We start from the raw sequence: 13,778 nt of genomic DNA, 5'->3' as shown, positions 1-13,778 counted from the left end.
ATTCCACTCTTCCTCATTGAAGTTCACATGAACATCATCAAAAGTTACTGCCTCCTAAATATCACATACATGTATACAACAAAAAGCATCATATTAATATCACTCTAAAGAAATATATGCTTTCTTGAAAACGTATTCACAAAAATTTGGCACTTGCTCCACTTATTTTCTGACTCAGAAATTATAATCACTATATCATTATAGAAGGAGCTTGAATTCCAAGATTCACCTGTGTTACTTTTGAACACTTTGAATAGGATACAGCCATGTCAGAGAAATGCCAATTCAGAGGGAGATGTAGGGGAGACAGATCCACAATACTGAGCACACGTCTGAAAAATTGTATGAACAATTACTAACTACAAACATGATGGGTATGATGGGTGTATTCGATCTTGTTAATTACAGAGGCACATGCAGGTTTATGTCATTTAGCTTGACACTGGCATGATCTATGCAATATGTTCTTGTAGACCAAAAGTTATATATTAAGACCCTCAATCCCTACAAAACTCAACCAAGAAACAAAATTTATAGAGAACTCACAGTTCTTTACTAAATGTTCATATAAAGAATTATGCGTTCACTTCAGATCTATATTCATCTTGGAGAAACATGAAGTGCAACAGTCTAAACTATAACATTATAATAATTTTTTCTAAAAGGGAATGAATGCTTAAAAAGTTTCAAATGAACAGATGAAAATATAGTAATATAAATGTTGATCATAAATAAGACATGTAAGGAAAAAGAGAGTGTGCTCAGCAGTGGAAAGCTCTAGCTGTTCTTCCACATTGTGTTCGTCAATTTCTCACATACTCATGGTAACTAACAACTGCTCATTACTTCAAGATCAAGAGTTTTCAGGCCATTTTCTGACAACAGTATAAATAAGATACACATGATATACATATACATATACATATACATATACATATACATATACATATACATATACATATACATATACATATACATATACATATACACATAGGCGAAATACTTCTTATCCAAATATTTCAGAGCAATCACAAAAGTGAGGAAGAACATCATATACCTGGAATCCAAGGACTTTGAAGCATCAGGTAGTATTGATGTCATGAACATATACCAACTTGAGAAATAGAAAATAACCTATATATTTGGCCAATTTTCAAAATTAAACATGAGGATTAAAAGTTGCACAAAACATATCCTTATTGTACAAACCGTGTCAGGTGGCTTATGTGATTTTTATATTGACTATCAGGACAGGAAGGATTTCATGGAGAGATTTTGTCTTGGAAAACAAAAACAAAGGAATAAAATTAAAAAAAAATATTAAACTACCATGCTTGCAAAATAACTTAGCATTCAGTAACAAATGGTTCTAAAGCATTTTATGTGATTTAGAGACAGAAGCCTAATATTGACTTTATGAGAGCATAAGAAGAAATCTGAACGATCAGTTTCAACTACAGCACAGTAGACACACAGAACAAAATCTGTCCCGTCTAAAAGAAAAGCAGAGGCACACCTGGAGCACAGAATGAGGGAATGCCCAATGAAAATTCCCTCAAATAGAGACCCCCCCTTATGGGAAATCGCCAATCCTTAACATTATTATGGATACAATGTTATGCTCCCAGACAGGAGCCTTGCCTAAGTGTCCAATGAGAGACTCCACCCAGCAGCTTACTGAAAAAAAGATGCAGAGAACCTCAGTGAAACATGGGATGGACCTTGAAGACTCCTAACAGAGAGTTGGTAAAGTATTGAAGGCCCTGAAGATGGTAGGAACTCCACAGGTAGTCTAACAGACTCAATGAACCTTTAACCCTGGGGACATTGAGAGACTGAGGCATCAACCAAAAAGCAGACACAGGGTGGACTAAGGCCCCTGTCACATAAGTTCAGGTTAGTCTTCATGAGGGTCCTCCAACAACTGGAACAGGGGCTGACACTAAAGCTGCTGCCTATCTTTAGTTAACTGTTCCTTTAACTGGATTCCAATGTCTGAACTCAGTGGAAGAGGATGTAGATAACTGAGCAGAAAATTGAAGCCCAAAAGTGTGGTGATATCCAGGGGACCCAATCAACACTATTCTGACCCTGGATGCTATAGGCTCCTGTTTACCCTGTGATGAAAATGCATTCAGTCTACAGTTATTCTAATAGTCTGCAGGAGCCCCTGCACGACTCAAATGTCTATAGACTTTTCTGACACTCAAGGCAATATTTGAAAGTCAAATCATTTAAAATCAGAAAGCAAGTCATATCTTTACGACATACAATGGTATAGAATAACCCTTCCCCACCCAGTAGACAGGAATCTACACTCCTTTTTCAACCACATACAATGTCTGCCAGGAGATAAAGTAGGATTTCCATGAGATCTACCACACTATTTGATATCCCACATGCAATTTATACAGCTGTCCCTAATACTGTACAAACCCCAGAGGCAACTTAAACTCTCTCATGACTATGTCTCCTGGTGGACTGCTAAGATCATATCTTCTTGCCTACTACTTCTTCCAACAACATTAGCAAACATTCCCTCTTGAAAATACCCACAAAAGAGGTCAGTAAAGGGGGCAACATTCAGCCAATATTCTCGGAAAATTCAGACAGAAAATAGTAATTCAGGAATAAAATTACCATCCTAACAAGACAAACACAGAGACAAGTATCCAGACCACAAACCTAGATACCTAGATATCAGCACAGGAATATAATGAAGATAAGCCAGGAAAATATGTCACCAAGAATTCCTTGGTATACTGTTACAGCAGGTCCTCAAAAAATAAAACATGCAAGAGATCTGATACAAAAGTGGTTGTTTTGTGGAAAGGACATAAGTGAGAACCTGGGGAAGGGATAGAGGTACACAAGAGGACCCGCAGACTGGAACACATATAGGGAGCAGAGAGAAAGTGATGGGAGTAGAGAAAGCCTATGGGGGCTGTGTGTGTAGAGAACAGAAACATGGAACAAATATAGAGAGCAGCCGAAGCTAGTGCTCCATGTATATAAAGCACACCTGACAACAGCAGTACTTGATGGAGGCAGGTAATGATTTAAGCAGGTACTAAGTCCCTGAGAACAGGCCATTGAAATTGCCTGCTCATTGACCACTACAGAGTCAAGGTTCACATACCAAACAGGAAAGGAAGATAAGTGGACTTATTGGTTAAAAAATATTTGGAGTCTAAAAGTTTACTGGCAATAAATAACCAGGACATCTGCAACATATCAAAACAAAGACTACAATTGATTGTAATAGAAGTAGAATATCGGCTGAAAGGTCAAGAAAATACCTTTAAAAAAACGTAAATGAATAATTTCTAAAATAAAGACAAAGATTCCTATTAAGGTACAAGAAGCATCCAAAATACCAAATAGATCGGAACAAAAAAAGTCCCCTTGCCACACAATATTCAAAACACTATAAAGAAATAGGAATAGTGCAAAAACAAAACAAAACAAACACCAGTCACATGTTAAAATAGACCTACTAGATTCATATCAGCCCTCTCAGTGTGTAGTGTAAAACACAAAATGCTTTGGAAATGCACTGCAGAACAAAAAAAAAAAAAAAAAAGCAGCCATGATATTTCTAAAAGCAAACCAATGGTCAAAATGAAGATCTTTGGGAAGATTCAGCCATGATAGGGAAGATATTCATAAGTCACTGCTTGATTTAGTAAGTAAGAAGCACCACTAGAAACCTCACACATAGTCATATCTAGGTGATGTTTCCCATCCAACCACTGATAGGAGCCTCCACCCCAGTACCCACTGCTCAGGCACCTGTTCCTCCCCATTGTGGGCAGATATCCTGTGCTTACCATGTCTTGATTTCAGAGCTTCCCTGAGGTCCCCTCACTGCACAGCACGGAACAGCAGAGCTCAGAGCAGGAAACAGTGAACTACCATGACCTGCACAGCCACAGGGATCTTGAAGAAAGGTACCTGGAAGATCCCACCTCTTTCTTTGAATGGCAGGTCTGCCTTGATGTCTGTATTGGTCAGTAAGCCTAACTACTCCTCAAGGTTAAAGTGTGCTTCTAGTCCAGGGCCAAACTTTTTTCCAGACCTTAGGAGTGGTTTGCATGACCTTAGCATTTGTGTCTGCCTTGCAAGAGGACTCTCACACCACTCAGGCCTTGGGGGAAGAACCCACAATTCCAGTGCAGGCTACTCAGCTGCCTGCTCCTCCCCTCATTAGCTATGACCGTGCACTTACCAGAACCTAAATTAAGACCTAGCCTGAGCTTTCCTCACAGCACTTGCCTTCCTCTTCCTGTAATCAAGGTGAATAGCTTGCATAGCCCATTCCTCAGGTGCAGTTGAGGTATCAATCTGACCCACAAGGAGAAGGGTGCCCAGGCTAATAACTTTCAAGAGTGATTTAAGGAAACAAGAGTTTTGTTTACTGGCTTCATGCTGGGCTCAGGGAAATTGCAGCTCTATTCCAACAGAAAATAAGTCCATGATATTGAATTTTCCCTTGTCACAGTAATTATTGCAAGAAGAGGACTACTGTCTCTGACACGTTATATCTTCTTTATACATACACAGAAAAAATTCACTGTCTCTAAGAGATATGTTGGTCTTAAGAACCTGTGCTATTACAACGGTTTGTTTTTTCCCCACCTTATCATTTAGAAAAGTGTGCTGACCAACTATAGTTCTCTACAGTGTTTGTAATTTGCTTCCTGGTATTCTCCCGGGGTTGTTTCATACCTATCATCTAGTGGAAGGGAATTGTATGAAGCCGCAAAGCAAAACATGTGTTTCATAAAATCTCTCTTTATTGTTAATAGCCTGGGCATCCTTCCACTGATGAGCCAGCTTTATCCCTCCACTGCAATTCAAGTAACAGGTTATCCCCCTAGATATCAGAAAGAAGAAGGGAAAATGTTGTGTGGAATTCTCAAACAAGCTATGTAGTCAGGTCATGATGAGTGCAGGATCACTGCCCACAAAGGGGAAGAGAAAGCAGCTGAACAACCCCTCACAGCCTCAGTTGCAATGGTGTGTCCTCCTCCAGGGCTGGGTGGGAGTGCAGATGGATGACATTGTTGGAGGACAGGCACAAATGCTATGGGAGTGCAAACCTGACCTGAGATATAAGAAAGTTCTAGCACAGGACTGGAAGCACACTCTAACCTTGAGAACAGGTAAGACTCACTGGCCAATCAAGGACACCAGCCAGACCTGCCAGTCAGACTAAAAGGAGGGATCTTCCTGGTGTCATGATGAAGTTTGTTTTGGCTTAACAGGCTTGTGCAGGTTCTCTGTGTTTTGCTTTGAGTGCTGCTCTTGGGTGCTTACCTCAAGTAAGTCCTGTTTTTGAGACATGTGTAGCACATGGTCTCTGCCCATAATGAGGAGAATATGGATGAACACTGGAGCTGGAGTTGTGGGTCCTCCCTGGTGCTGGATGGGAAGCATCAGTCACATGTAGCCAAATGTGGCCATCTTTGAGGTCCCTTGTGGTGCTCCTCATTTGGTACATCAGGTGGTGACCTCTGAATAACTTCACTACCAGGACTGAATCTGCTCAAAACATTTAGACCAGGGGCTTGCTTTTAGAAATGTCATGGGCAGGATGCCAAACATGGACAGCCCTAGTATCTTTTGATTCTTATACACGTCCTGCCCTCAGCATTTGCCACTTATGTGTAAGATCCACCCGCAGTTAATTGTGTAGAGCTCTTAAAAGGCATCTCATATATTGGGGAGCACTGCCATATTAACCTGTGATGGAGAAGAGTAGAATTTATAATGTAAAGGACTTACCAAGCTTAGGAAATAGTGACAGTAAGTAGCATTTACTTGATAGCGACTGCCTCAAAAACACACCACAGATGAGTAGTGGGCTAAGCAGCCCGGCTAGAGACTAGGATGCTAGGATTCACATATTTGTTCACCAGGTTTGTCTAGATATATGACTGCAAACCATAACAGGTGAGGCAACTGTAATGTACAACACAAATGTCCATTTCCTTGGCACATGCCCATAGCAAGAATCAGGACTGTAATAAGCATTTCCATGGGTCATTACAGCATCATAACCAACATTAAGGCCTGGTGTGCCTCAAGTGCCCATTTTCTAATTGAGAAAAGCACAGTTCTGCCTCAGTGGAAAGACTACACTAGCTGACAGCCATTTGAGAGGGAGAAACACCTATGCACTCGCAGTCAGGAGCTGAGCACGACTGTCTTCTGAAAGGCTCTAACAACAACTGAGACAGATGCAAATACTTACAGCCAATCATTGGACTCAGGTCAGAGTTAGGAGATGACTTAGGGGAAGGAATGAAGAGGCTATGAGAGACGCCAATCCCTTAAGAAAATCAACAGTGTCTAGTAACCCAGATCCCTGGGAGCTCACAGAGACTAAGCAATCCACCAAAGAGCATGTATGGACGGGTGCATGGCCGCAGGAACATATGTAGCAGAGGACCGCATTGTGTTTACTCAGTGGAGACTATGCACCTAATCCTGCAGAGACTTGATGCCATCAAGGAGAACGGCAGATGTGAGGTGGTTCTGGGAGCATGGATAGCAGGAGTGGAGGTGGGGTGATGGAGCACCTCTCACAGTAAAAGGGGAAGGGGATGGGGTAAAGAATGCTGGGAGGTGGAACAGGAGAGTTGGGCGACATTTGTAATGTAAGTAAAAAAATCACAATTGAGATGGGGTTTGGAGAAAGAGAAAGAGAGAGAGAGAGAGAGAGACTAATGTATGGCGGGCTAGCCTTATCCAGCATGTCTTTCCATAAGGTCCTCATGTATGTAGACTGAGATATCTCTTCTCAAACCCAGGCACACACTTGGCAGAGACAATAACAGCCTGGGGCCTGGGCCTTGGGATCTTTTCTTGAGGCCACAATGTACTGATAATAAAATAGAGCTCCTTGTCTAAAGCCAGGAATATGCTAGGAGAACTGGTAATGGTCTGGGGCCAGGGCCTTCAGGACATTTTATATCCTCAGAGCCTAACTCTGTCCATCATATGGGGCTGTGGTTGTCAGTCCTAAGGCCACGGTAGGCTTGGGTTGTAATGTTGTTGACACATGGTGTATTCTCCTAGTGCAGCATTGCTGAGACTCCCGCACCCAGTGTGTCCTATTGTTTGATTGTTTCTGCTGTCTTCATAGAAGTCTCCCATTTCCTTTTTCCCTCTGTAAGTAGTTCACAAGATGCTATTCTTAAGAGCTTTACTTAGTCTATGACATGGCTTCTGCAAAACCTCCATCACAACTTAGACACATACTTTTTTCATTTTAAAGGTGTATTTCAAAAGACTTATATATTTTTATATTTATGTTTTTATAAAAATATTTTTTATATTTATATATTGATAAATATATTATATAAATATGTATATTACATAATTACATTTAAAATATAAAATACATAATAAATACAAATGTATATAATACATAATTACATAAATGAATATATGAATAAATATGTAAATATATATGCTATACTTAAGAGCTTTATTCAGTATAATGCATGGCTTCTTCAAGACCTCCCCACCACAACATTTATACATAGTTTTTCTCTTATTTTAAATATTTATTTTAAAACATTTATATATTTTTATATTTATATTTTTATTAAAATACACTTTACATTTATATATATTTATATTTCATAATTATGTTTTTATATTTATAATTTATTTAAAATATAAAATATATAAATATAAATATATATAAAATACAGAAATACATAAACACATAAATGTATATTTGGATCAAAATGTAAATATATACATTATTCTTAAGAGCTTTATTTAGCATGAGGCATGGCTTCTGCAAGACCTCTGCAGCACAACTTTGATACCTTCTTTTTTATTTTAAAGATTTATTATACATTTACATACACAAACACACACATATACATATATATGTGTATATATATTCCATATACCACAAATAGCGACAGTCTCCTGCCACTATTTAAATTGTGCCTATTTACATATTTTATTAGCATACAAAAGAAAATCTATATAAATATTATATATAAATATTATATATTCGTATAATATATTACATGTAAATATTATATATACATATTATATATAAATATTATATACAAACTAAAATCTGACCGAATGCCTGGCGTGTCTCCGTAGATATCCTCTGAATATCAGGAAGGCGACTCGTGGCGACAGTTTAGCTAAAACCGCACGTATTCAGTGCGTGCACTGGATGCACGTGGACACATCAACCGTGTCCACACATCGCCATCACCACACACAAGCATTTTTTGGGTGTGCACAGTTCACAGAGTTCCAGAAAATGACAGAACCACCATGATTGTGGGAGTCACTGACAGTGGAGGTGGGCAGGGCTCAGCACTACTGGGCATCATTGTGGGCGTCACTGACAGTGGAGGTAGGCAGGGCTCAGCACAACTGGGTGTCATTGTGGGCATCACTGACAGAGCAGGTGGGCGGGGCTCAGTGTACCTGGCAGTCTTTGTGGGCGTCACTGACAAGGGAGGGGGGCGGGACTCAGCACTACTGGGCATCATTGTGGGCGTCACTTATAGGGGATGGGGCGGGGTTCAGTGAGACTGGATGTCATTGTGGGCCTCACTGACAGGGGAGGTGGGCGGGGCTCAGCGCTACTGGGCATCATTGTGGGCGTCACTTATAGGGGATGGGGGCGGGGTTCAGTGAGACTAGACGTCATTGTGGGCGTCACTGACAGGGGAGGTGGGCAGGGCTCAGCACTACTGGGCATCATTGTGGGCGTCACTTATAGGGGATGGGGGCGGGGTTCAGTGAGACTGGAAGTCATTGTGGGCGTCACTGACAGGGGAGGTGGGCGGGGCTCAGAATTTGGTGTGTCTACACAGAGTCCCGCCCATCCAGGCCCAGACCATAGGACAGGTGTGGGGTGGGGTAGAGTGTTTTTAGGGTGTGGGGAGGGGAGGGGAGGAGTGAGTGGGGTAAAGGCAGGGAGAGGGAGGCAGAAGGAAAGGGGGAGAGACAGAGAGACAGAGACACAGAGACAGAGAGACAGAGAGACAGAAAGAGACAGAGAGAGGAGATGGGGAGGGGAAGGGGAAGATGGAGGAGTGTCTCAGAGACCACACCCTCCCCCTCTGCCTTCTTAGTGGGAATTTCCAGGCCTCAGTTTCCCCCCAGCCTCCTCCACCTGGGGCAGAGAGCATGGAAAAAGGAGAAGTCCATTGCTCTTTCAGATCTGCAGTTTCCTGAACTCAGCAGGCCGCCCGCCCGCTGCAAAGCATTGTGGGGCAGCGCGGCAGCCGACGCCCACCCACCATGTCTCTTGGACCTGGGGGGGGAAGGGTCTCGCCCCCAAACTCTAGATTCTCAGTCACCCATGAAACTTTGTGTCTGGAGCAGGAAATCTTGTCTTGCCTCCATGTTTCTCCCGTCGCCACGTCCCCAGCCTCAGTTTCCCTTCCAGGTGACCCGGGAAACCATGACCCACACGTGAGACAAGAGATTCTTGTGAACCACATCTGAACGCAAGTGTGTTAATATATGTTTAATACAGACGGGAACTTTCATGTCTCCTTTTTCATTCGTCCAGCGGCCATGATGGTTCTAGAAAGTGATGTCTACACAGAGGATGTCATCGTCACCTTCACGGGAGAGACGCCAAAGTACGGTGTCATCCTTCATTCCACATAGCATTTTATATATTGTAGAAACTATTAATACTGATTTATGTAAATGGATGCCAACCGGATTGGAAGGGGGGTGCAGTTCCGTTCCCCTCTCGATATTGAGACGCCATCTTGAACAGAGCCGTGCAGGCCCTGTGTGTGCTGCCGCGGTCTCTGTGATTTCACATGGGCGTCCATCTTTCTTGTTTTAGAAACCCTGTTTTCCATGTTCTCAATCCCCTCTGGCACGGATAATAATACTTCAACCTACACTTCCCCAATATATCCTGAGTCCTGAGGAAAGGGATTTTATGGAGACATCCCAGTTGTGAGTGTGTGTTCAAAATTCTTTCACGTCCTAAAAATTGTCTGCCTATGGGTTTTGGATTTGATCTGATCGATTACAGAAGGAAAATTCTCTGATGGTGGCTGATCAAGACCCTGATGTTTAAGTACAGCAGAATGTATTTAAGAGTTATTTTACTGCTATGTGACCATCAGAAGATAAATATATGCAATTTTACTGTCTCCATATATATATAAATATATATATATATATAATATAATATATATATGTATTATATTATATATATATATATGCAAATATATACACACACCAATATATATATATATGCATATATATATATACACACTGATATATGTTGCATATATATGCAAATATATACACATTCTGTAAGAATTAATGTGTGCGTGAGCTCCACCTGCTGGTTGGTACTTGTTACTGCTGGCTGTATCCTTTCCATCCAGGGCTCAGTGGTGCCATATTCGTTTTTCTGTGAGCGCCCCCTGCTGGTTGTTTGTGTTATTACAAGCTGAGTATTTTTATGGTTGTGGTTGAGTTTTGTTTCTGGTTGTGCCTTTATCTGTTCCCTGATTCTACACAGTGTCACATCCTTCTGGGAACGAGGCCTTGATTTTGTATCTGTGGCAGGTTTCAGTGAGTAAAGACATATCTGGGAGCTGTGGCTATGGCAGGGCCAGGGGGGAATCCTGAGACTCAGTGTGAAGTACGTGAATATCGGCTGATCATCAATTAGGTGTTGATTATCAATCGATTGGTTATTGGTTATTGATCAATGATCTTTGACTGGGTATTGATTATCAATTGGTCAATTGTTGGTTATTGATCAATCATCAATTCACTTCTTGCCCCTTGCTCACAGTCATACTCCAGTCTCACACACATGCTCACACACACCACATACATTTAGTAAAAGCTACTAATATATGCAAATGTATTCTAATTAAATGATTCATGCAAATTCATTCATTTATCATGGGCTCAGGGCAGTAGAGAGACACCCACCAATCTCGTTCTTTTCTTATGGGTGTGCCCCACTTCCTGGTTATTTCTCATGTCTGCCTGATAGAGAAAAAATGGATTGTGTTTGGGGAGAGGTCTTTCTCATGAATGCCACTTTCTGGTTCTTTCTTGTATCTGTGATAGACAGGGAAGGTTTTATTTGTGTTTTTGTGTGATTCATTTGTGTTTCTCAGAACAAGATGACTTTGAAAATGTGAGTTTAAGGGGCAACCTTACCTAGTGACTTTGATGAGGTGACTTGATGAAGTCAGTTTGACTTGATGGACATATCAATATGAGACAGTCTACATTTACCATATTTCCCCGGTTCTCTTCAACACAGAAGAGGCCACGGAGCTGGTTCCTGCCCCCCCCCCCCGAAGGTCCCCCCAATATGCTTGCTTTACCCTAACTCACACAGACTGGATTTCCAACACCACTGAAGGTAAGAGGAGGCCTTTTGTCCACCATCCATCTCTGCTGTCAGGTCTCAAGGTGGCTAAGAGATGGCTCACAAATTTGGCCAGAGTGAATAATATGAGGAAGAGGGAAAATAAAAACCCTACAGCTTTTTGAGGCAGGGTCATGGAGACATGTTTGACAATACACACCCATGGACCCTGAATCACCAGAAGCAAAGGCAGCAGTGGCTTGAGCTTTTGTCAGTCAGGGAACACCAGCTATGAAGACAAAGCCCCAGAGGGTGGAGTTGTTAGGAAAGAGTTGTCTAAGAGATTTAAGGAGAGTGACAAAGAGAGTGTTTAATGGAGGACAGACTGCAGAGGAGACGCAGATGGGAGGACAGAAGCAACAGACTGGAGACCTGGGAAAGATCCTGTTGGCAGCCAAGGCCAAATCAGAAGACCATAAGTGATGCCTAAAACGGAGATAAGGGGGACCTGAGAATCAAAAGTGTCCCCACCACAAGACCAGGGTTACCCTAAAAGTAAAATGGAACCCCACCAGCTTTTGTTGATAAAGTTCAACATTATGTCTTACTAAAACCTACAGATAGACTCTCTTCATCAGTTTATAAATGACTTCCCAGTGGCTACAGAAGAAAACAAAAATGGAGGCCCTCTTAGATGCCTTAAAATTGAGGCTATTTAAGCCTCTGTAAAGAAAAAAAGCCTTACTCTGCCAACTTCAGGTGACCTTTGTAGAACTGTGGACTGCATACTCAGACCAGAGGTCCTGGCATTAGACAATGGCCAATGTGTAACCAATTGGCACAAGCTAACAACCGCTCTATTTACACCTCAGTCACAATGGCTTCTGGGTAAAAATGATACCAGAAGGACTCATTACCAGCGACCCTTCTTGAATCTCCCCAGAGTATCTACTCAGCTGCCCTGCTGCTGGACTCTGACCTTGCTGGATGGGCCTCTGCATGACTGCTCAAATAGATGTAGGGGTAACGGGGTTCACCAATGGCAACTGCCTCATTCAGGATGGACAGAGGTACGCTGGGGCAGCGGTGGTGTCAAATACCGAGAACACATGTAGAGGACCACACCTGGCAAGAATGTCAGCCCTGAAAGCTGAACTGGCAGCTCTGAAATATCATTAGAGCTGAGAAAAGACAAGACACACATGGCTGGTGTGTTATTGTTACCTCTCATATCCATGGGGGCCATTTGTAAGGAGAGGACCGATTTGATGGGGAAGGACTAAATTGCACCCCAGAGAGCCCAGTGGGTGGCCCCTAGAAATTGGGTTCCTCATGTCCTTGATTGCACCAGACCCAGGAGTCCCAACACTCCATGATGAGACAAAATATATGATCTGGGCCAAAAACCTATTGATGTCTCAGTGTTGTAAGAGATGAGGGAGGACAGCTAACTGACTACAAACTAATGTTTGAGAGAAAATGGGTCTACACAGAAATAAAGGAAGAAATCAGAGACTTTCTAGAGTTCATTGGAAATGAATGTGCAACATGCACAATCTCATGGAACACAAAGAAAATGAAAGTGGAGCTAAAGGAAAGTTCACAGCACAAAATGCCTAGATGAAAAAATTGGAGAACTCCCATGCTGGCAATTTAACAGCATGTTTTAAAGGCTACAACAAAAAGAAGTGAGGGAGCAAAGAAAACGAGGAGAAGACATCAAGAAAGTTTCAAGTTGGGGGATGAAATTGATAAAACAGGAAGAGAACAATTCAAAGAATTAATGAAACATGGAGTTGGTGTTTTGAACCTTTTATTAGACAAGATAAACAAACCCCTATTAAAAGATAAAGAATATACAAATTAATGAAATCTAAAATGAAATGGGGGATTAAATAACAGGTAATGAAGAAATACAGAGAGTCATAAAGACATAGTTTAAAAAGGGTGCATTCCACCAACTTGGAAATTCTAAAAGAAATAGCTAACTTCCTCAATAGATTCCACATCCCAAAATTAAACTAGAGACAAACAACTTAAACTGACATAAACATGAAGGGAAACAGAATTCAATAAAAATATGTCCCCAATGTGAGCCCACATCTATGAGTTTTATGGTAGAGTCCTACCAGACTTTATAAGAGGATTTAACAAGAATTCAGTGTATTCAACAATATAGAAACAAAATAAATATTAGTCAATTTATTTTCTGAACCCCTGATTACTCATATATCCAGTCTGAAAAGACTGAGCAAGTAAAGAGAATTACAGACCAATTATCCCTAAAACCACAGATTCAAAACTACTTAAAAGGTAACACAAATAAAATAAAATATGAAACACATCAAAAGATTGTCCACCATTAACAGTGAGGAAGGCTTCATTCTAGAAACAGTGATGGTTCAACAAAATGGGATTG

Source organism: Apodemus sylvaticus, chromosome 22 (assembly GCF_947179515.1).
Source record: "Apodemus sylvaticus chromosome 22, mApoSyl1.1, whole genome shotgun sequence".
In the NCBI taxonomy this organism is placed as follows: Eukaryota; Metazoa; Chordata; class Mammalia; order Rodentia; family Muridae; genus Apodemus; species Apodemus sylvaticus.
The sequence above is the reverse complement of the archived record's forward strand: the minus strand, read 5'-3'. Positions refer to the sequence as shown.